General features: G+C 43.7%; 1 protein-coding gene across 5 annotated transcripts in view; it reads left to right on the forward strand.

Moving 5' to 3' along the window:
* The first annotated feature begins 3,728 nt into the window (after nucleotides 1-3,728).
* Nucleotides 3,729-24,320, forward strand: part of BRD4 (bromodomain containing 4) — a 76,338-nt gene continuing 55,746 nt past the window's right edge. For 2 of the 5 annotated variants that reach the window (XM_080996520.1, XM_080996524.1), the window contains exons 1-2: nucleotides 3,729-3,924; nucleotides 23,866-23,952. The gene's annotated coding sequence lies outside the window, so the exon portion shown is untranslated. Of the gene's footprint in view, nucleotides 3,925-4,395; nucleotides 4,499-4,549; nucleotides 4,602-4,838; nucleotides 5,090-23,865; nucleotides 23,953-24,320 lie in introns of those variants that run through there. The other 3 variants (XM_080996523.1, XM_080996522.1, XM_080996521.1) reach the window with 3 other exon arrangements.

Here is a 24,320-nt window from a genome sequence, read left to right on the forward strand (position 1 = left end):
CACTGAATAAAATGAATGGTAACAATAGAAAGTTGCATGAAGGAATTGCCAATTATTACATGACAATCAGGCTAAGATAGAAGAGTGAGCGATCCTCCCTTAAGTAACTGCAGCCATAGTTCAGAGCAGTGTAATCGGTCAATTCCCACTTCACATTAAGAAGTAGTAATTCCCGCCCCGTAGTCTACCTCCATGAGGGCAGCTTTTGCATCTATAACAAAATCATCTTTGTGCAGTTGAACCTTAAACAGTGGACATTCTCAGCAGGTTATACAGGTTAAAACAGGTTCCTGCCAAAACAGCTGGTGCTCTACTGAGACTAAGCTTGCCTGTGCATATACACGATGGGCCTGCCTGGGATGAACCATTACTTGTTCCCCTCTCCTTCCTTGAGAGCAGAACACTCCTTTTACTCCTTTGTGATGGACCACTCCTTGGCATGTGCTTTGTATAGTACAGTATATTGCAAATCAGACTCTGTTTTCCTTGGGTCTGCTTTTGTCATCAAAGTAATGAAGCATGCATGACAAAAACCCGTTTGATTAGAGCTAGGTGCTGGCTGGAAAGGGGGGAGCAGAATAATTGTTCAATCATGTTCTTTACAAATTTGAAAATTTGTCTGAATGTAGTCAATGATTAGCATTTATCTGTTAATTTATTGCAGAATCTTGTGGGTAAAGCAGTCTCTCAACTCCAGACCAGGTTCTCTCATTGCCTGCAGACTGTTTAGTTATAAAGATCTCTTTGTGGTGCTATGACATTTACTGTATATGCTAAGCTTCAATTTATGGTCTTCACTAGCAGTTAACTTTTGTATATGTGAGGGAACTTACAACTCCAGTGGTACCTCAGGTTACAGATGCTTCAGGTTACATATGCTTCAGGTTACAGACTCCGCTAACTCAGAAATAGTGCTTCAGGTTAAGAACTTTGCTTCAGGATGAGAACAGAAATTGTGCTCCGGCAGCACAGCAGCAGCAGGAGGCACAATTAGCTAAAGTGGTGCTTCAGGTTAAGAACAGTTTCAGGTTAAGAACAGTTTCAGGTTAAGAACGGACCTTCGGAACGAATTAAGTACTTTACCCGAGGTACCACTGTACTGTAAATCACACACAAAAAGCCCACATAACTTATCTGGCTAAGGTAACATTTCCCCCATTATATAGGAGCATTTGTAAGTGGGAGAGCACACAGTGAGCATAACTCATTACTGAGTTAGATGGACTAATGATCTGCTTCAATATATGACAGCTCCCCAAATTCCTATGATAGGTGCATTAGTGTTCTATTCCAGTATTACAGATAACCTACCTCATTAACATATGCATTCCTATCTCTAATCCACCACCACCAGTAGACATGACACTCCTATTTTATTTGTACGCTCGGGTACAAATAAATTAATGGGGCTTATTTATTGCATTTAGATATCTCCTTTCCTCCAAGGAGCTCAAGGTTTTCTTCTTCCCCATTTCATCTTTCCAACAGCCCTGTGAGATAGTTGGGTCAAGATAGTGACTGGCCACACTCAGTTTGGTGAGTGTGCTACTGCTGCACACATTTTTGGCCGAGTTGGGACTTAAAACCTGGTCCTAATCTGACAGAGCTTTTTTCCCCAGCCAGAACTCAGTTCCAGCACTTCTCAGGTGGGCGCCATTGCTATTATAAGAGAAACAAGGGAGGCGTTCGTGGCGAGTTCAAGCACCTCTTTTTTATATATAGAAAAATAGCACTGTTAACACTCTAACCACTACTCCACCTTACTCTCAAGTAACTGGATGTAGGAAAGCAGCCCAAATGTTTTAATGCTGAAGTAACTTCTGGGTTTTGTTGTAAGCTGCCACTTTCCTTCGCATAAGATATAGCTGCCGACTGCTGTAGTTCTAGTCTGGAAAGCAGCCCAGATGCCACCTTTCTTGAATTACGCAGAAGGTCATCCCATTTCTAAAGCTAGCAATACTTTTAACAGTTCATAGGCAACCTTGTGATCTTTTCCTGCTACTAAATGGCCACTGTTCTGTTTCCTATTAAATGTTTCTCACTGTCCACTACACGCCCTATTACCCGAGAGCAGCAGCTGGGAAGTTTCCATTCATTTAATAGTTATTACAACAAGTAAGATGAACTGTGTTGCTTGAGGGTATTAAAACTTGAATCCGTACAATGGGGTGAGCTCCCATTGCTCTGTCACAGCTTCTGCCAACCTAGCAGTTTGAAAGCATACCAGTGCAAGTAGGTACCGCTGCAGAGGGAAGGTAAATGGCATTTCAATGTGCTCTGGCACTTGTCGCAGTGTCCTATTGCACCACAAGTGGTTTAGTCATGCTGGCCACATGACCCAGAAAGCTGTCTGTGGACAAACGCCAGCTCCCTCGATCTGAAAGCGAGGTGAGCATCGAAGCCCATAGTTGCCTTTGACTGGACTTAACTGTCCAGGGGTCCTTTACTTTACCTTACCTTTACCTTTAACTAAGGCTATGCTTAGGTGTGCCCTTGTTTTTATAGGTATCATTGACCTCCTGCTTCAGAATACATGGAAGAAAGGGAGTGCTGAACGATTCACCTGCTTAAAAGTCGAGCCTTCTCTTCCCCCACCCATATATATGCATGGGAAATACCAAGTATAAAATAGATAGGGTTCTTTCCGATGTGCTTCCACCTTAAAGGCAGCTTGCCCATGTCGCCATAGGTGCTGTGAATCAAAGATGAGAGCTTACGATCCAAGTCCTCTGCTCCAGTAGGTGAACAAAGGCTCCCTCTTCTATAATCTTCCTTTCTGGTCTGCTGAAAGAATCCGGACGAGCTGGGAAGAGCAAGGGCCTAGCTTATTCTGCGGATGAGGTTCCCACTGGGGGTTGTTTTGTAGAGAAGAAACTGGTCCCCGTCGCCTTTTCCAATGTGTATTTAGCATCTTTTTCGGGACTGGTGGTGCACCAAGGGCTTGCTTTTGTCTGAAAGGCTGGTATATTCTATGTGTCATAGCGCCGCATTCCCATGCGTGCAACCGGGCAGAGTGAAGCGCCACAGAATTCCCAGCCCCGAGGAATAATATTTTATTATTATTATTATCGAGCACCAACAGCCTTAGAGCTCGAAAGTAAGCCGGTCAGCGAACTAACAAGCAGGAGAGCTATGTGACACGATAGTAGTTTTTGCTAAATGCTTCCGTGGGCAATTAATTGCCTGACTGTTGGCAGTAGCAAATTTATCCTCGGGGTCGGATTGGACCCGCTGGCGAGATCAGAAACGGGGATGTGGTGCATTCTAACGAGCAAAATTAAAAAAATCCTTCCTTCCTTTTTTTTTTTTTTTTTTGGACTATGGCAGACCAACACGGCTACCTATCTGTAACTCTAACGAGCAAAGTTTGTTCTGTCACGTTTCCGGGAATCTGTGCTGTGCGCGCGGGGGGAAGGACTGGAGACAAGAGCGGCAGTTCCTACGTTCTTCAAAGAGCAAGCGGCACCTTTGTGGGGCGGTAAGCCCCATCTCCCAAGCACCATAATTCGCTCGCGAGGCGGCGGCGGCGACGCGGCTTCCTTCCGTCTGCCGCTTGCCTTACGATACCCCTCACGCGCCGTCTCCCTGGCGGGACTGAGAAGCGCTCCTCCCGGCGCCCACTCGGAGGGCTCCTTACTCGAAGGGGCGTGGCCGTGAGGTAAGGGAACCTTGGATTCGAAGTCCTGTGCCCTGCGCGAGGCGTGGCTTGTTGCGCGGTGACGTAACGCGCTGCGTGGTGAGGTCAGTGCAGCCCCGCCGTTGCTGGTCCCGCTGCCCGTCGCTCTCTGCCCTGGTCTGTTCGCCGTGGTCCCCGACCCTTCCTACGGAGTGCGGCGCTTCCCCTTCACTCAGGGCCTTGCTGGATTTGGTCTGGTAGGAGGCTGGTGACAACGCGGCCTTCTCCGGCTCTCCGCCCGCCGTCAGGTAAGAGCTGGGCCGGGCCGGGAGAGGCTGCGGGGGTTGGTATTCTCCTTGTTCAGTTACGTTGTCTTGTCGGCGTAACCCGCATTGCGTAATGTGACCGTTGCGTCAGGCGACTTACGCTTTTTGCGTCGAGGCCTATTGCGCAAAGGTCTTACGCGAGCCTCCTCAGCCTACGCTGCCTGGTGTCCCGTGCCCGCGCGTGAGCAGGGCGACTTCTCCCACCCCACTCCCCTCTGCATTTTCGCGGTGGACGGCTAAGTTTCACGGTGGGTTAATCGGGAACAAGATGTGGCTCGCTATTTCGCACGGTTACGCGGATTGCGGTAGGTGGTGTGGAAGGCTTATGGTGGCTACGCCGTTTCCGTAAGCGCTGCTTCGCTGCTCCCTTTAAGGGTACGTGATTGCCGTAAGTATGTCCGTGCCCTCCGCCTGTACCGCTATGAGGCCGGGGTGCGTTGTGGGCGGCCCTCGCGCCGCCCTTGCACATCGGGCCTTCCGCTGGCTGGGATGCATATTCGAAACGGCGGAGGGCCTTCCCGCCGAGGGCGCCCGGATCCCGTGCGCGGGTGGCGCAGTAAGCGAACCTGGGCGGGGCGGGTGCTGATGGTACTTCCTGCCGCCGCCATTTTGTCATCGAGCAGGAGGGGGAAGCGGCGGTAGTAGCGGCCGCGGCTCCGGTAGGGAGAGCGGCGGGGCGGGCGAGAGGGAAGCGGCGGCGGCGGCGCTAGCGGAGGCTCCGCTGCGAGAGGGCGCCGGTCTGACCGGCTCCTCGGAGCAGGGCGCGCGCGAGGCAGGCGGCTCCGCCTCTCCGCTCCGTGCCCTGCCTGCCAAAGGTTGCGGTTCCTGTAGGCCTGGCTCGACCGCTACTCCTGCCCGGCGCCGCCCCCACCTGGCTCCCCCCGTGAGCGGGTCTGGCCGTGCCTTGGCCCCCTGCGAGTTGCGGGGCGGGGGGCTGTGCCGGCTGGTCTCCTGGCTCGGGACCGGCACGTTTATTGGCTTCCTGTTGTGTAGCCTGATAGCGAGAGGCCCGGAGGATGCGCGGCAAGCGGCGTCCCGCCTAACAAGGCCGCAGTTGGCAACGGTGTGCAGAGGCAGCAGCGGATCTTTCGCTTGCGACCCGATTCGGAGCGTTGCCGGGGGCCGATTCCTTAACTGCCCGATTTAAGTACGTACAAACGGCTGCGCGCTGTTTGTGCCTCTGTGAGGACCACACGTAATGGCTCTTTCTCCCTTCCCAACCTTTGCCCCCGCAGTCAACAAATCAACAAAAGCCTTAAAGCGGTGCCATGTAGTTCAGTGGGATCTAACGGTAGATTTGGATTATAACGCAGACGGGTGGTCCAGTAGAAACCCTGCACTTAATATGAGGAGCCTTTAGTGGGGTGGGGTTTGAGGGCTGCATTCTTAGCAGGTCTGGAAAGCTTCACTAGGTAGAAGTGGATCATGATTAGAACAGACTACCGTTTGTTAGAACAACTGCAAAGCTAAAAAAATTTATTTAGTCCGCAGAGAGTGGCCACGTAGTAGTAACATAAGTGGATATTTAGTGATTGTGTGTGGTGATAATGGTTTTTGTATAGATGGGTCCTTATATAATGTTGGATGCTTTTTGTAAGTGTTCATATACATAGTGCGTGTTATGATAAAATCAGCGGTCATCCTTGCTTTCTTTTAGCTGAATGCTTGTCTTATTGCAATTTTAATTTAATCTAATAAAGTATATAACAATTTCCCTAAAAAATTGATCAACGTTGCTAGTAGGCTTCTTTGGGGGCAAAGTGATTATTCACTTTAAGTTATACAGTTGCAGTAGTGAAATAGAGACTAAGTCTGAAAATGCTAAATTGTGCATTTCAAGGTGAAGGCTGCAGTCCAAACTCAACGTACTTGGGAGTAAACCACATTGAATTCAGTGGAACTTCTGAATAAACAAGCTTAGAATTGTGCTGTCCAGTAAATCAGTGTGGATATAGCATGCAACCTATTACATAGGCAGAGTCTCACACTAACCTGACCTGCAGTTGTTGTTTTTATTACTCTGTAATGATGGTAATTTCCCCTCTTGGTTTCTTGCAGAGGATTTTTTTCCTGAGAATGCATTTGCCAGTGCTTTAGTAAAGTTGGAACTGAACAAGAAAGTTTATCACAATTTAATTAATATCCCTCTGGTCCCAACAGCTGCAATAGTCCCAACTATATGGAGGCTGGGCTCAGATATGTTCTTGAAGCAGTTATCACTGTATTATGACCTCCTGGCTCTTGTGTAGTTCTTCCTGATTCTTCTTTATCCCTTCTCTCACCTGCAGCAGATTATAATAGTTGTGGGGTGAATTATTATCTGTGGGACAGTCAAATAAATTTGTTTGCTTTCAGAGGAAAATTTTATTCCTTTCATTATACCAGTGGTTGCTGAAAGTGAACCTGCTGCCCCAGGACCATGTAATAATGATGTGGAAGGAAATTACCTGCTTCCATGGAAAAAAAAAATTATGGAGTGTTTGGATTGGCCACTAGCCATTTTTGTTTATGGTTGTTAGACTTTAAAATTGCATCTGAACTCCATGGAGCATGCAGCTATGCATGAGGAACAGCTTAAACTAGCATCACAGTAGAACATTTCTTATGGTCACAGTTTCTTTCACAGTACATGAAATTTCACTATGGCTTTGCCTACACAAGATGGTCAATTGTACAGCTACAGAATTCCAGCTAATCAAAGGTTGTATTGCCTTTGATATTATTGTGCATCAGGCAAAAGCTGCTTCATACATTTTCTTATATAAAAACTGCCCATTTTGCTTCATAAACACTTATAATTTTTGTATATTTTCAAGAATGCATAAAGCCGTGACTTTTGAAAGTCAAAAGTGTACGTGTTTTGTCAGCATGTCTATATAGGAAAAATATAATGCACAAAGTAGACATGATATAGGTGAAACAGTGTTTGAAATTCCCATTGTTCTAGGCACATTTTGTGATGGAATTTCATTAGTGCAAGCAGTTTCTGAGCTCTGGGGGCAGTACTGCACCTGAGATTTCAAATTAAAATTACAGAGTGGAAGGAAAGGAGGATCTTTTTCTGCCTCCCCACTTCCTGCTACTCTTTGAAGACTGGAGAAGAGACCCTCTTAATATTAGGGGGGTGGGCAGGGGGAGGACTAGACTGTGTGAAAAATGAACTTAATATTTTAGCTGAAGTTCATTCATTTGTATTGTATTCTTGTTATAAAAAAGCACACCCAGACATTCCGTTGTTGCGCCCATAACCTCGGTTTAAGGAGCCTTTTAGTTCCTAGCTTTCATATCTCAGTTTTTAACACCGATGTAAAGGTATGCTTGCCAGTGTACAGTGTAATTCAAATCTACAATTTCTTGTATTTCCCATCTCCCCAGGTTAAATCATTTAGTTTTTATTTCCTTTATTTATTTGAGGTTTCGCTTGGTTATATTAGCCAAAATAAAAATGTCTAATGGTCAGCAATGGGAATTGTAGTTCAGCAATATACGGAGCGCATCACGTTGGCTATCTTTAGTTTAGTGCAAAGGGCTGGTAGTGAGGCAGTGATACAGTTGAAGCACGTTTGAGTTCTTATATGCAGGTAGGGATGTAGTTCAGTCTGCATTAGCAGCATTCTAGGAATTTGCTGGCATGTGGAAGTGTGTCTAAAGTGCATCCTTTTGACATGCCGATTTGTTATGGAATTTGTTGTCATTTTGCATTTTTCTTTTGTCAACTGGCCTGGGATCTTTGGATGAAGGGCAGTATACAAACGTAACATAATAATTATAATAATGCTGTAGTTTGTATTCAGTTCACACAATAATCTGATAAATTGAACTCTGCTGTTTTTTGTGTAGCCCTCTTAAATCTCGTTGGTTTGAAGGAGACCCTTACTCATACCCCTCTGACGGCACATGCAGCCATAACTGTAGGAGTCTTCAGAACAGGTGGTCTACTGTAGTACTGTTCTGGCAGAACGTATGGTTACTTAAGAGTGTAAATCCATCTTTAGTTCCTACCAGTTGTATATCTTTACGTGGAACTTAGTGGTGGTCTTAGGAATATGGATTTTTGACTTCATGTATTTGAGTTTGTCAAACTCTATGTACTAGACCCACAACTTACATGTGATTTACTTATACGATTGCAGCTTTGCGTGGGTGCTGGGAAAATAAATAAATAAATGGCTGGGAAAGAAGGATTTTCTTGAATCTTCAGTGGTTTAAATATTTAAGTATCCATCAAAGCACCTGGGCCATTCCAATTCTTACCTTATGATTAAATAGCAATGTCCCAGTCTGGTATGATCATGAGAACTACGCATGGTACATTCCCACATAAGGCATTTCCACCCAGTTCTCTTGTTTGAAGTTGTTTTTTTTTAAGTTGTTCCCAAAATTATCAGGTTTTTAAAGAAATGAGTAAAATGTGTTTTAAGACAATTTGTATTGTCAAGACACAATTCTGTATAGAGTATGCAACACTTTCATGTACTACAAATGGTCGTCTTTGCTTGTGAAATGCTGCTTTCTTCTTGTAACCTTTGAAATAGTGTGGAGATAAGTAGAAGCAAGTACCCTGCAACAGCTGTCTTTTTGACATGGCCTCTGCCTTATGACTGTCCTTTTCACTTCTTACTTCAGACCAGGCACAGGCAAACTCCGGCCCTCCAGATAAATTGGGACTACAATTCCCATCATCCCTGACCACTGGTCCTGTTAGCTAGAGATGATGGGAATTGTAGTCCCAAACATCTGGAGGGCCAGAGTTTGCCTATGCCTGCTTCAGACCAGAAAGGTGTGTTCACACCTAATGTTAAACCTTAGTAAATGTTTAACTGTGGTTTAATGTATGGGGGTATAGGGGATGTTGGGGGAGGAGTAATACCTCTGGTGAGAGACATGTTGTCCTCCTTCTGGGGTAGTTTGTCTACCTTTGGTCTTCACCCTGCACTCAGTTTTCACCAGTGGCTCCTAGAAGCTGTCAGCATGCGGCGGCAGCTGCTTCCCAGGAATTGCTTTGATTGGCTGGCTAAACCTGGTGAGGGTAGCTGATGAGTCTCAACCCTTAGGTGAATTAGGGACTTTCCCTACATGTGAATTGAATGGACAAAAGCAGTAGTGGGTACAGTGGTCAAGAATGCAGTTTCTGCACCTGCTGTAGAGGGCAGTGAGGGGCAGGTGGGGCTTGTCAACCTGGGAAGGTAGCCTGTCTCAGAGAAGGAAAACTCTGATCATAAAGCTCTCCTGCTTTGCGGGAGGAAAAAAGCCTAAAGAGTAGATCCTACCCAAATCCAGGCAGTTGGATGGTGCTTTGTATGCCTCCTCTGTCAACTCCTCCAGCTAAGCTATTGCTCTGCTTTCCTGTGGACCACATCAGCAAGGGTGCAATTGGGGGGGAGGTCTTGACTTCTGGGCAGCCCAGCCCAGGATCTCCATACACACTGCCCTGTGGAGATCACTTTGGTGCTGCTAACAAAGTGGTTTGATGTCACTAGTAGCATGGTAGTGGAGACTGTTTGCTCTCATGTTCCTGATCATGACTGTGGGAGCAATAAAAACAAGCTTTTGCTTCACGTGTTGTCTAAACCTGTGCTCTTAGTTCGTTTCCCCAAAACACACCATGAACAGTAAGCTAGGAACAAACTCTGCTATCACTTGTACTTTGTGCAAACCACAAGCCCTGGATTAGACAACACAATAGGCCAAGATTTGTGGTTTGTTGGTCCTAGTGTGGGGAGGAGCAAAATAGGAATTTTGAGCATCATGCACCAGCATTAACTGAAACACAAACCAGGTCATACACTGCTACAAAACTCGTGCTATTTATCTTTTTGATGCTCCAATCCTGTGTGTACTTACCTGGAAGCAAGCCGTAATCAAATGGCGGTCCTAATTCTGGGTAATCATGTTTGCCTAGTAATTTTCTTCAGTATACTGAACAGCACACTTTTATATGCTAAAGGATACGTTTTTATTTTATTTTGCTAAAGGAGTCAAATAACTTTAATTGTTCTGGACATTATACATTTCTAGGAAGGAAAAGGAGAGGTGGAAATGAGAACGAGGAATGCATCAGGAAGCAACCTCAGTCTAGGTAGTAGTCAGCAGAAGTATAAGATCAGGAGAAGTGGGAAAGGAAAGTGGGAGAGACTGGCTGAGCAGTCATTCAGATGATCTTGCCAGGACACAAAGGTTTGATCAGTAAGTTGTTCCAGGAATTATGGGGCGAAGCTTAGTAGTTAGACTATCCCAGTTACCAAGCACTATAATTGAGAGTTGTAGGAGTTGCGGTGGGTTTCAGCCCTGCCAGTTTATTTTCCCTGCCAGAGTTTCTCCTGTAGCAACTGTTAACCACACATGTAGAACCCAGCCAAGCTACTTGACCACTTTCTTCAGTCTCACCCCGTGACAGTATTGGCTCAGAAGTAAAATGAAGGCCACATGAATGAGAAAAGTGCCAGTATTGCCCAAAGTAGTAGTACTAAGGGAAGCTTAGCTGGACACTATGCCTCTCTGAGGCACTTTCTTGCTCGTTTTTGAGATCCTGGGATTTAGAGGAACTCTATCCCTTAATTGTTTGGACTTACATTGTTCATCAGCTGCTCCAGTGTTGTAAGTATATAACCAATATTTCCATTACCTTGATGAGTTCATGGTCAATGAATGGCTCCATTTCTATCTTAAAACTATCTCAAAAGTAGCTTTTCCCATACTTTCAAGCATCTGCCCATAATTTTTCTTAAACGGTCCCTGCACAGAGTCTGTCATATCACTAAGAACTGCCACCAAAATTGTAAGGTTGGTGGGTTGTTGTAGTATATAAAGTGCAGCTGGTGAGCAGTGTTTGAAATTAGCCAAGTGCCAGGATGGTTTCTGACATCTCCATCATGTGGAGGTACATGCCTAGGGATCACTGGATCCTGACTGTTTTCACACACTAATACCCCACCCTGTAGAATTCTATCACTTATATCTGCACAATCAGAATGAATTTATGGAACCAAAGTGCTTTTTCTGTGCAGCCTGGGCAGGAGCTGTGAACAATGTTACACGTAATTGTTGTAGATTGTCCCCCCACTGCCCTGGTCTGTCAACATTAAGAAAAATATGTATCAGTCCATATATCTAAGGGACGTGGGTGACGTTGTGGTCTAAACCACAGAGCCTAGGGCTTGCCGATCAGAAGGTCGGTGGTTCAAATCCCCGCGACGGTGTGAGCTCCCATCGCTCGGTCCCAGCTCCTTCCCACCTAGCAGTTCGAAAGCATGTCAAAGTGCAAGTAGATAAATAGGTACTGCTCCGGCAGGAAGGTAAACGGCGTTTCCGTGCACTGCTCTGGCTCGCCAGAAGCAGCTTAGTCATCCTGCCCACATGACCCGGAAGCGGTCTGCAGACAAATGCCTAGAGATGAGCATGCAACCCCAGAGTCATCCGCAACTGGACCTAATGGTCAGGGGTACCTTTACCGTATATGTGGACTGTCTCTGGATAAAGTGAGTTCTCAAAGTTCTTAACCTAGTGTAAGGTTGTCATCTGAACTAGCCAGATGTTTAACAGATAATCACAGTCAATCCATCATTTGAAAAAGACAAAAATAAAAGACTTCAGAGCCGCCTTGGCCAAAAATGGCACCTAGACATTTCATTTTGGTGACTGAAATTGAAACTTTGGTTTAATGAGCTTATATACCTGAGTTTCTAACACTGCTGATGAGACCCAGTATACCTCTTCAGTTGTCATCTGCTTTGTCGTCTGTACAATGAGATAAATGATCAGTTCGACTCCAAAAGAGTTAGTATTTGTGCTTTCTTAATCTGTATTTATGGGACACGGGTGGCGCTGTGGGTAAAACCTCAGCACCTAGAGCTTGCCGATCGCATGGCCGGCGGTTCGAATCCCCGTGGCGGGGTGAGCTCCCGTCTTTCGGTCCCAGCTCCTGCCCACCTAGCAGTTCGAAAGCACCCCTAAGTGCAAGTAGATAAATAGGTACCGCTTTATAGCGGGAAGGTAAACGGCATTTCCGTGTGCTGCGCTGGTGCTGGCTCGCCAGAGCAGCTTCGTCACGCTGGCCACGTGACCCGGAAGTGTCTCCAGACAGCGCTGGCCCTCGGCCTCTTAAGTGAGATGGGCGCACAACCCTAGAGTCGGACACGACTGGCCCATACGGGCGGGGGTACCTAATCTGTATTTAGTTTATAGGAATTGCTTATCTTTGATCTCCGTGCAGGAAGCCTTGGCATAGAATCAGAGGAATGCGACCAAAATCAGTATAATTTATTTCAAAGTAAGTTAGTTTTAAGGAGATTGCTTTCAATTTTGTCTCTATATGGCAAGAGTAGTTAAATCTGTTTTAAATCTATTAGGTAGAAGTTCATTCAGATATAGTCTTGGAAAAAGTGGTTCTTACTGTACTTATATATTTCACTTTGTGATTGTGTTATAGTATAGTTTGTTAAAGTAGAAGGTAAATACTTTCCCATTAATATGGTTTCCACTATTCAGCTTATTGAGAAGTGTTGCCTTGCTATACTGCTGTCTCCATACCTGCTGCTGCCAGCACTACTTTTCTGCCCTTCTTGCTGCTTCTGTCACTGGCAGAGAAGTTGTGTTAGAAACTAGCCAGGCGCCAGGTACATTTTGCTTCTGGTGCGGGTCCAATTGCGACCACATGGAGATCTTTGGATGCCAAGTTGGTGACTGACATCTCCATCTGGCTGGCCTCTCCAGCTTTCCTAAGCAGAAGCGCTTATTTATTGCTTATATATCCCACCTTTTTCTCCAAGGAGCCCATGTTTCAGTGTGTTGTAAACCTCTTTGAGATTTTTTTCTTTAAAATATAAAATGGCATAGAAATGAAACATCATAATAATAACAAGTGCCATTGAGAGAGCAGTCAAAATCAGTATTAGAAACTCAGATATATAAATTAATTGCTAAATGCACCTTAAACCTAGGTTATGGTCGCCACAGCGGAATGTTTACGTGCCTTTCTTTTTCTGGTGGGATTTTTTATTATTAATATTTTTCATTTCAATACTGCTTTATATTTTAAAGAACAAATCTCAAAACAGTTTACAACACATTAAAATATAAAATAAAACAATCCAGAATAAAACAGATTCAAGCTTCAAGGAAAATATTTCAGATCCTTCTCTAAGTGACATTTTCCTTTCCCCATTCGCCCATCTGGCATCCAGAGATCTCCACATGGTTGCAGTTGGACACAACGCAAGTCGCAAAACTCACCTGGCTCATTTCTAACACTAGTTTAAAAGCATAAAATAAATAGTAGGAACATCATAAGACCCTGCTGGATTAGGCCAGTGGCCCATCCAGCATCCTGTTCTCACAGTAATCATATCAGATGCCTGTAGCCCACAAGCAAGATTTGAGCACAAGAACACTCTCCCTTCCCATGGTTTCTAGCAACTGGTATTTGGAAGCATACTGCCTCATGGAGGTAAAACGGGGGCTAGAATCTTAAGTTATGGGGCCTAGTTATTTTAAAACCTGTGTTTGCCAATATATTTTAAAATCGGGGTGCAAAGTATTTCTGATGCCTTCTGTCCAAGTCCTTTCTTTCACTGTGAAATCAGAGTGCAAGGTCCTTTTCTGATGGAGACGCTATGTCCCGAAAGCAAAGAAATGTGTTGGAATGCAGCATGGCTTTACAGAGAACTGAAGCATGACTTGGAAAGACTTGAGAATTGTGAAATATAAATAAAAACAATGCTTGTCTTCTTGCAGGCAACTGAATCTGGTTTTATACTCATTTTATCAAGTCATCTACTGAATGTGTCTGGGATTGTAGCAGGGTAGGCTAGCAACTACCATTGTTTCCCCCTGTTTATAAATGGTTTTGTGCTACCTGTCCTTATTTGCCTCTTCAGCTGCAGACTTACCTCAGAAACCTACGTCCTTTGCTTTCCTTCTGTTCAGGTGTAATCCATTCCTGTGGCCATGTTAATGAAATGCTCATCAAATAGTTACAGACTGTTGCATAATTTTTGCTTTGAGATAAATGAATCCTTGTATAATGAGCAGAGTTTTTGTTGCTGCTTGCCAAGAAGTATAGAGAACAAACATGTCCATGCTTCTCAGAGTTCTGCACTCTCGCTCAGTAGCTTTTTCCAGCCAGTATCCATGCTGTTTGTTTATTTCCATGTCCATATTCATTCTTGAATAGTTGTTAAGCATATTGGTATCAGTTCCCAATATAAAGCATCCTGGTTTGATGTGAGAGTGAAATTTGGATTAGTGGCTTATATCTAGGCAGCTCTGCAGGGCTGGGCATGTCTTGTGCTTCTATGCTGCTGCACGAATCATGGACCCCTTGCTGGGATCCTCCATCATCACAGCTATAGGTATATTTCACTGTGCTTCAGCCTTTCCACAGGCCACCCAAATGGTTCTCACAGACCATGGTTTAAAAACCTGTGCCTTAGTCCATAGTTAATACCATTTCCACTGTGTGTTTTTCTCATTCATGCATACTGGGATACGTGAATTGTTGTAAGAGGCAAGCAGTGTAATTGACATCATAGAATCATAGAATTGTAGTGCTGGTAAGGGAGTCCAGTGTTCGAAATTAGGCAGGTGCGTTTTGCAACTGGTGTGAGTCCAGTTGCGACCATATGGAGATCTTTGGACGCCAGGTTGGCGAATGGGGAAAGCAAAATGTCACTTAGAGAAGGACCTACATTGACTCCAGTACATTTCCGAGCACAATTCAGAGTGTTGGTGCTGACCTTTAAAGCCCTAAATGGCCTCGGCCCAGTATACCTGAAGGATCATCTCCACTCCCATTGTTCAACCCAGACTCTGAGGTCCAGCGCCAAGGGCCTTCTGGCAGTTCCCTCACTGCGAGAAGCGAAGTTACAGGGTACCAGGTAGAGGGCCTTCTCGTTAGTGGCACCTGCCCGGTGGAACGCCCTCCCATCAGATGTCAAAGAAGTACAGTAAACAACTGTATGATATTTAGAAGACATCTGAAGGTAGCCCTGTTTAGGGAAGTTTTTAATGACTGATGTTTTAATGTATTTTTAATTTTTTGTTAGAAGCCGCCCAGAGTGGCAGGGGAAACCCAGCCAGATGAGCGGGGTAAAAATAATACATTAGTAGTAGAAATATTTTCCTTGAAGGTTGAGTTAGTTTTATTCCAGATTGTTTTATTTGATGTTTTAATACATTGTAAACCACTTTGAGATTTGTTCTTCAAAATACAAAGCAGTATAGAAATGGAATTAATTAAAATCACCATCCCATTGAGGGGTACAGCACCTAGACATTCCATTGTGGCGACTACAGCCCAGGTTTAAGGTGCTGTTTGGCAAATAGGTTATATATCTGAGTTTCTAACACTGGAAGGGACCCCAAGGGTCATCTAGTTCAATCCTCTAGTGAATAGACCATTGTGGCAACTGTAAGCTAGATTTAAGGTGCCATTTGGTACCTAGCTTATATATCTGAATTTCTAACACTGGCAGTAGCCCGCTTTTACCTTCTCCCAGAGCTTGATTGGGCACCCTCTTTGTCCACATGCATATTTCCATTTCAGAATTATAAGGAATAATGTCAAGCTGCTGAATATTTTTTGTTTTGAATGGGGTAACTGGTCAAAATTTAATCTTGTTACGTGAGCAGGTTAATAAATTGTGTGTTTTAGTAGCATATTGTGTATCTGATTAGTGCTTTAATACATACTTCAGTTACCTTTTGGGCATGGGTCTAAAAAGTATTGCTGAATCTTGTACACAAGTGTTAGTTTCCACCAGCCAGCTGTGAAGTTGAGTCCCACCATGCTATCACACCAATAGCATTGTTACTACATACACAGCATTCTATACTTGTTTTAGAACTATAGGGAAATGAAGTGTTAAGATGACAATATTAACACTATCTTTAGCTGTTTGTGATACCATACCTGTAAGCATAATGTTGGATTTTCATTGTGTAATTAGTGATGCAATCTATTCATTTTTGTTGCAAACATTTCCTCCACTTCTGCTACAGATAATTGCTGCTTGAAGAGTGAGAGTGTGGGACTATCTGTTTTCAGAAGCTCAAGCCACATGGCCCTATTTGGTGGAAAGTATTGGAGTTTGACTTTTGAATGGCCAGTTTGTCTGAAACTGTGCTATGATTTCCTTTGTGGAAGTAGCTAACATACAACATAATACATTGCGAGAAAGGGCCAGTTCAGACTTATCACTGCTTATTACTTACTTAACCATGCAGTCAAATGGAATAGTCTTTCTGCCCCCTGATTCTGGAGTATTTATTCTCACTCCACTTCCAGGCTTAATCATAGTTACCCGTTACATTGGCAGCCATGCTAATTACAGTTAGAGCTAACATAGGATCCCACTTAAGCCATGATCTGAAACAACATTTTGGAACTTGTTAAGTGCTATCTTTGGATGGCCCTAACAATGGTTTAACTTGGCATGTGAAATGCATGTCAGAAGGAAGGAAGTACTCAATCCCATGGTTAAACAATTGGGGAAATTTCAAAGTACTCATTAATTTAGCACTTGGATTAAAATAAAAAACATCTCATCTGTTTGAATTCTCTTTATAGCTAAAACTAGAATAAAAATAATAAATAATAATCATAGCAACAACAACATAGCTGTCTGTCATTGGTACCTCTCTCTGTTGGGGGAATTCCCTAGTATACAGTATTAGATAATAGCAAATGTTCAATAACCATACATTTTGGTTGTATGTACGGTAATTTGGCATAACAGTCCCCTAGTTAAAACTAAAATACTTGCAGGCCAATTATTTTTCTTACATATTTGCCTTTAATTGTCTCACTTCGAAAAACATGAAATGGGGAGGTTTCAGTTTCTGTTAACAGGTCATGGACTCTCACTACTTCTTTAGATACTGCCTGAGGTGATTATTTCTTCTTCCTAACAAGATAGAACATTATTATCTGTAACTTCATCTGCAATTTTACATTCACGCCACAAAGAGCATCTCCATGCATCTGTGGATTGACCAACTGTTCATTAATGAAGAGTGCACAAAGCTGTCTGCTGCTTTTATTTTGTGGCTAGGTGGAATAGGTCAGTAGGAAACTGAGTGAAGCAGTTGATGGGTTGCATCCACCCTGTGACTGTTTTGGAGATTTTTTAGATTTTTGTGAAGTTGAAGAACATCAAACAGATGGAAGACTTGAGTGTAAGTGGTGGAAAGGTCAAACTAAATCTGACAGAGCACACCACAGAGCATGCTTGTATACCAGTGAGGAGGTGGTGATGATGCGGAATCCAGTGTCGCACAAATAGAATTCCATTAACACAGTGGGGACATAATCTTTCAACATCAACAGAAGTAAAGTGTCCAAATCAAGGGATGTCATAGTCCCACTGTACAGTTGTACCTTGGAAGTCCAATGGAATCCGTTCCGGAAGTCTGTTCGACTTCCAAAATGTTTGGAAATCAAAGCACAGCTTCTGATTGGCTGCAGGAAACTCCTGTAGCCGATCGGAAGCTGCAGAAGCCCCGTCGGATGTGCAGCTTCCAAAAATAGTTCGCAAACAGGAACAGTCACTTCTGGGTTTGCGGCATTTGGGAGCCAAAATGTTCTCGAACTACGCAGTTCGAAAACCAAGGTACGACTGTATTAAGCCTTGGTTAGACCACACCTGGAGTACTGTGTCCAGTTCTGGGCGCCACAATTTAAGGAGGATATTGATTAGCTGAAATGTGTGCAGAGGAAGGCAACCAAGATGACCTAGGGTCTGGAAACAAAACTTTATGAGGAATGGTTGATGGTGTTGGGTATGTTGAGCCTGGATAAGAGGAGACTGAGAGGAGATATGGCCATCAAATATCTGTCACATGGAAGATGGAGCCAGCTTGTTTTCTTCTGCTACGTAGGGTAGGGCTGAAACCATTGGCTTCAAGTTACAAGAAAGCAGATTCGAACTCAACATCAGAAGGAACTTTCTGACAGTAAGAGCTGTTTGGCAGTGGAATGGTCTACCTTGGAAGGTGGTGGACTCTCCTTCCTTGTAGGTTTTTAAGCGGAGATTGGATGGCCATCTGTCATGGATGCTTTAGTTAAGATTCCTGCATTGCAGGGGGTTGAACTAGAGGATCCTCTGGATCCCTTCAAACTCTACAGTTCAATGATTCTGTCATTCTTTCTTTCCTTGCCCCTGCCTCTCCCCCAGATCTCTTCCTGGGTAGATTTTGAGCGTGCAAGACAGTTGCGGGGGGGGGGGGGGAGAAGAAAGGTGAAGTCTGGTTGTAGGAGTGGAAATCTATTCAGCTTATGTGCGAAATTTAAAGCAACCTGAGATGGACATCAGCCGAGTTTTTTCTAATGGATCTGTATTAAGTGGTGAATGATGCTATTATAATCTGGGCTTGTCCACCCAGACAGAAAATCTGGCTGCTTGACCTTTTTAGGCCCATTCAGCTGGCCATTTGTTGCTCGTGAGCTATGTGGAGTTGGTATCCAGGCAGTTTATCAGCTTTGTGGAGAGGCCTTGGGGGAAAAAACCTGTCTGAGGAGAGAAGGAGCAATGAGGACTTCTCTGTTCGCTCAGCATATGAGCGTTTCTGTATGTTGTGGGGTTGCTCAAGTATGTGGGGTGTGTGTTAGAGTAAGATATGTATTGTGTGTGTGAATATGCGAGAATTCATGTGGTGGGGGAGCAACAGGGCATGTATTGCTCATTCTGTGTTATTCCACACTCCATGTTAGAAACCACAGGAGTCATGAGTGTTCTGACAGGAAGAGCTGCTTGGCAGTGGAACAGACTCTCCTTCCTTGGAGGTTTTTAAGCAGAGGTTGGATGGCCATCTGTCATGGATGCTTTAGCTGAGATTCCTGCATTCCAGGGTGTTGGACTAGATTACCCTTGGATCCTTTCCATCTCTTAAGATTCTATTATTCTTGTGCTCCATTTGTCATTGCGGGTTTCCCACAGGCCTTTTGTTTGGCCACAGGAAGCTGGACTAGATGGGTAGTTGACCTGATTCAGCAGGCTCTTCTTATGTTCTAATGTTCAAGTAAGGCTACTGGGTTCATTATTTGGGGTGTAGATGCATATAACTGGCCCCTGTTATTAATGAATAGAAATGAATGGGTGAATCAAGTAAGGATTCTTCTCATTGTGTGATGGAACTTCCACCCCCCCAATTGTTTCCAGATGTGCTCTTGAGGGTTGGAAAACCTCCAGAGCACTGAGAGCACATTTTGAGGGTGCAGGCTCATGGGAGGGAAAGTTCCTCATGGGAGCAGAAGTTGTTCTGTTTGCACAATAGCTTAGTAGGTTACCACCCTAGATTTTTTTCCCTTAGAACTCTTGGTTTGGGGCATTTTCAGGTTTATGCATATTGGTTGATTAAAAATGTGAATATTTATAGATTAAAATTTCTTTGAGTTGATTTCATACCGTATTTACTCGAGTCTAATGTGCTATCGAATTTAATGTGCACCTTAATTTTTGGAACGTAATTTGGCCAAAAAAGTGAGCATTAGATTTGAGTAAATACTACCCAATTTGTAACCTAATTCTTGCTTCCAGTAAGCTCATTTGTCATTAATATCCATAGGTGAGTTTTGCATTGGGGTAAATGTTGATGATATGTTCCTGTAAAATGGGGGGACAGTCTGGGGTTTTGAGTCAAGTCATATTTTAATAAATAGTGTGTATTCTTTCTCACACAATCACAGTGGAGGTATCTCTGAAGGGCTTAACAGAATTCTGCTTTACAACCTTCCTTTTTAATGTGTACAAGCAGGAGTCTTTGTGTGCCACTCTTAGGGAATTCAAGTAGAGGAGTGAAGGAGTGGACAGGAGATAGGAGGCACACACAGAGACATCTCATTGACTGTAATGCTTAGCACCTCTCTTCCATTGTGCATGGAATTGTGGGCAGGCAGAAAGCTCTGTTATAGCATGTGGATATTTCACCCATGCAGGGATGGAGCTTGCCCTCTGTTTCTGTAAGTCCATACAGGCTTTTTAAAAAAACCTTAGTATTCCCTATCTTTTGTAAAACAGTACAGCTTTGGGTTTCTTAGTTGTCCCCTTAATGTGCAGCATTGCACTGAAACGATTGACATTGAAGAGATGATGAAATGTGCAGCAATAGTACTGGCAAGGAAAACAAGTAGAACAACATTCATTCTGCCAGAAAGCTTGGACTGATAAGCAGTGCAAATATTAATTTGCAAGAAATCGAATTTGTCTACTACATCTTTAAAATTCCACTAACTTCTTTTGAGTAATATGACCTATTATTTGGCAAGCTGTTGAAAACTTGAAACATTGGATGCCAAGAAATTACTTTTAAAATATGCAACTTCTATGGTGAGATACAAATCTTGGAAATAAGTGTCTTTCAGATAGAGCAACACAATTCAGTAACCCTGCACTTCTTTATCTTCTCTCTGGAATCACTGTAAGACTGACTTGGATTTATCTGTGAATTCTTTTAAACTTTTTCCATTGGTAGATATACTTGGTGTATTTGAACCTTAAAGATTGTTCCTAAGTGAAAGGCTGAACTATAGTTAACATTTTACAATTTATTTGCATAACGGACGGGAGTTTCAGAGGAAATACAGAATGTTTTTCTATGGCTAAAAGTTTTAAATACTTGAGGTTTTTGTAATCTGTTTAAATTTAATATCTGTGCATCCTTTTGAATGGGTTACAACTTTTGTGGCACTGAACATTCAGAATTTGAAAGAAAATTTAAAAATACAGGCAACCCCCTGTTTGTGTGGGGGTTGTGTTCTCCGTCATTGCATGCATAAGCCTGTTCTGCCTCCTTCCAGGGCTGAAAACGGCACGTGTGTTGGTGGTCGTGCATGCCTTGGTCATGAGCAAAATGGTAGTTTGCTGTGTTGTCGTTTATGGAACATGTAAAATAGTAAATCAAACACAGAAGGTCAGTTTACATATGCCAAGCTGTGGCTAGCTGTTAAAGGGATGAGTTCTCTTTCTCAGCACAGCCCACTTACTGAATTTCTTCCTGATTTGTAGAAAATCAGTTCATTGTTACAAGGAACTACCGTATTTTTCGCTCCATTGGACGCACCGGACCATAGGGCGCACCGGATCATAGGAGGGGGAGAACAGGGAAAAAGTTTTTTTTCTTGTTCTCCCCCTCTAAGGTACGTTCAAGGTACATTCACCCAGGCTTGTGGGGCTGGTGGGGGGGGGGAAGCGCTGCTTTCCCCCTCTGCCAGCCTCAAAGATCCCTGAAGACTTTGGAGCGCAGTGCCCGCTGCCCTGGAGAGGCTGTGCGCGCAGCCATCCCCAAGCTAGAACAGTGAGACGGAGCCCTCCGTCTCACTGTTCTGGCTTGGGAACAGCCTTGCTAGCTTCTGCAGGACAGCGGGGTGAAGGCACCCCGCTGCCCTGGAGAGGCTGTGCGCGCAGCCATCCCCAAGCTGGAACAGTGAGACAGAGCCCTCCGTCTCACTGTTCTGGCCTGGGAACAGCCTTGCTAGCTTCTGCAGGACAGCGGGGTGAAGGCACCCCACTGCCCTGGAGAGGCTGTGCGCGCAGCCATCCCCAAGCTAGAACAGCGAGATGGAGCGCTCCGCAGTGCTCCGTCTCCCTGTTCTGGCTTTGGGCTTAGCGGCGCAGCCTGCATTCGCTCTATAGGACGCACAAACATTTCCCCTTAATTTTTGGAGGGGAAAAAGTGCGTCCTATAGAACGAAAAATACGGTAACAAAACATGGCCTACATTTGCCCTGCAGACCAGGATCAGATCCCAGTTTGCAATCGTCATTTGCAGGACCAGCCCAAACCATGGTGATTAATAGAAGGTGGTGGGGGAGTGGGACGAGTAGACTTTGTTTTCAGACTTGTGAAGTGTTTACATGAGGTGGTGTAGTAATTGGTTCCCTTGTTTCCCTGAGTGACACTTAGCGGATAAAATCAGTGAGATAACTAACTTCATCAGGATCATTGCCAATAAATGGTTGACTCAAGGAAAGTTTGTAACCGGTTCAGATGCGTGGAGACACAATTGTGGGTAAAAAATATTTTAAAAGGTGTTGATGAAAGAGTTTACTAGATCATTGTGATATGATGTTTGGTTTCCCCCTTAAATAGAAGTCATTCACTATTGGCAGTTGAATAACTTTTATCCCAGGGCATGTGGTATACTTCTAAAGGTGTCATTCATTGCCATGTTTGACAGCTCTGTTGAAAGCCGTTAATGGTGCTGTTTAATACAACCATGATCACCCAAATCATGTGTTTTCAAGGCAGAATAGTATTATCACCTAACAGACTCTAGGATAGGTCAGTCAGTAGAGCACGAGTTTCTTAATCTTAAGAGTCATAGGTTCAAGCCCACATTGGGCAAAAGATTCCTGTATTGCAGGAGGTTGGACTAGATGAATCTCATGTTCACTTCCAGCTCTACAATTCTATGGTTTTATGATTTTAGGAACATAAGAAATACCCTGCTGCATCAGGCCAAAGGTCCATCTTGTACAGCATTCTGTTTTCACCATAGCCAACCAGGTGCCTCTGGGAAGGCGTTGTTGTTGTTGTTGTTAATATTTATACTCCGCCAATCTGACTGGGTTTCTCCAGCCATTCTGGGTGGCTTCTAGCAAAAGAAAAATAATAATGAAATATCAAACATTAAAAAGTTCCCAATACAAGAACTTCAGATGGCTTCTAAAACTTGTATAGTTCTTTATCTCCATCTCCTTGACATCTGGTTGGAGGGTGTTCCACAGGGAGGGCGCCACTACTAAGAAGGCCCTCTGCCTGGTTCCCTGTATCTTCACTTCTCGCAGTGGGGGAACTGCCAGAAGACCCTCCGAAGTGGACCTCAGGCTGAAAGATAGGGGTGGAGGCTCTCTTTCAGGTATACTGGCTTGAAGCCCTTTAGGGCTTTAAAGGTCAGGTACCAACAGGCAGGACCTGAGTGCAATAGCATTATCTCAATTTGTGATTCCTAGCAATTGGTATTCAAAGGCACAGTTCCTCCAAGAGGGGAAGTAAAACAGAGCTGTTGTGGGTGGTTGCTATTGTTAGTCTTATTCTCCATTACTTTGGCTAATGCTCTTTTAAAGCCACGTTGGTGGCCATCACTAAATCTTGTGGGAGCAATTCCATAGTTCTACTATGTGAAGAAGTTCTTCTGTGTGTTCCAACATTCAACTTCATAGGATGGCATCAAGTTCTAGTGTTATGAAAGGGGGGGGAAAGGCAGCCAGAAATATCAAGTGGATGGAGAAACTCCCCTATGAGCAAAGGTTATAACATCTGGGGCTTTTTAGTTTAGAGAAAAGATGAGTAAGAAGTGTATAAAATCATGCACAGTGTGGAGAAGGTGAATAGACTAAAGCTTCAACATAAAAGTTCAGGCCTCCCTTTCTGCTGTCTAGTAGAAACGTGGGAGAAAAAAGACTAATGATTTCCTCTTTGCTATATTTTCTCCAGCTGTGATCTGTTTGGTATTGGAGGAGTAAATCCATTTTTTAAGCCTTTACCCTTGGTAGTCATGTTTAATGTGTCAAATGGTGGTAAGTGTAACTTCAATGTCAACACAAATAACCACAATGGTCAACATAGGATTGTCCTGCACAGAGGTTACATCCATCTACAGCTGCCTACCAAAACAGCTCTAACTCTTAATGCTGGGGGCAAAAATTGAGATATTGTGAATATGTTCATACCCTGCTTATAAGCTTTACTAAAGGCATTTCACTGACCATTGATGGAACCAGAACACTTTTGGGCTGCCATAGTAAGGCAGTTCTCACCTTCATAACATCCCTTTTCAAGATAGTGAAAAACCTGGAAATTACATGGCTGGATTTGAGTTTAAAGATGCCTCACAATTTCATAAGTTGAACTTGAAATGTTAAACTGTATTTTTGTTTCTTGATTTTATTTTATTTTATACTAATCTAATATTTTATTCTTTGTGCAGATTTACACTTCGTAGTTAAGTGTAAAAAATGGAGATTAGAGAGTGAAGACAGGAGAGAAATCAGGCAAGGATAAACTCTGCCTCAAGGTAATGTGTTTGTATATATGTTACTTAATGTGTTTTTGTATATGAAAATTTGGTGTTCTGCTTTTGCGTGTCCACCCTGGGTTATCTTGTGAGGCGAGGCTCTTGTATGTTAATGGCATTGGATGACTGATAGTTTGAAAGAGTTAAAAATAATTTTAGATTTGGTACTAGTACAATGACAGCTGAGTGAGTCATCTTGTACTGATTATTTACAGTAAAATGTTGTTTTGTTGTGTGAGATTCTAGGGTTTCTGGAATTTAGCAAGCTGAGTGGAAACGAGCCAATCCTGGAAACATCCTGGGACATCTCTACCAAAAACAAACAAACAAACAAAAACACTTAAACAAAAATGGCCTCATAAATGCTC

The sequence above is a fragment of the Podarcis pityusensis genome, assembly GCF_964106645.2.
Source record: "Podarcis pityusensis genome assembly, chromosome: 2".
Taxonomy (NCBI): domain Eukaryota; kingdom Metazoa; phylum Chordata; class Lepidosauria; order Squamata; family Lacertidae; genus Podarcis; species Podarcis pityusensis.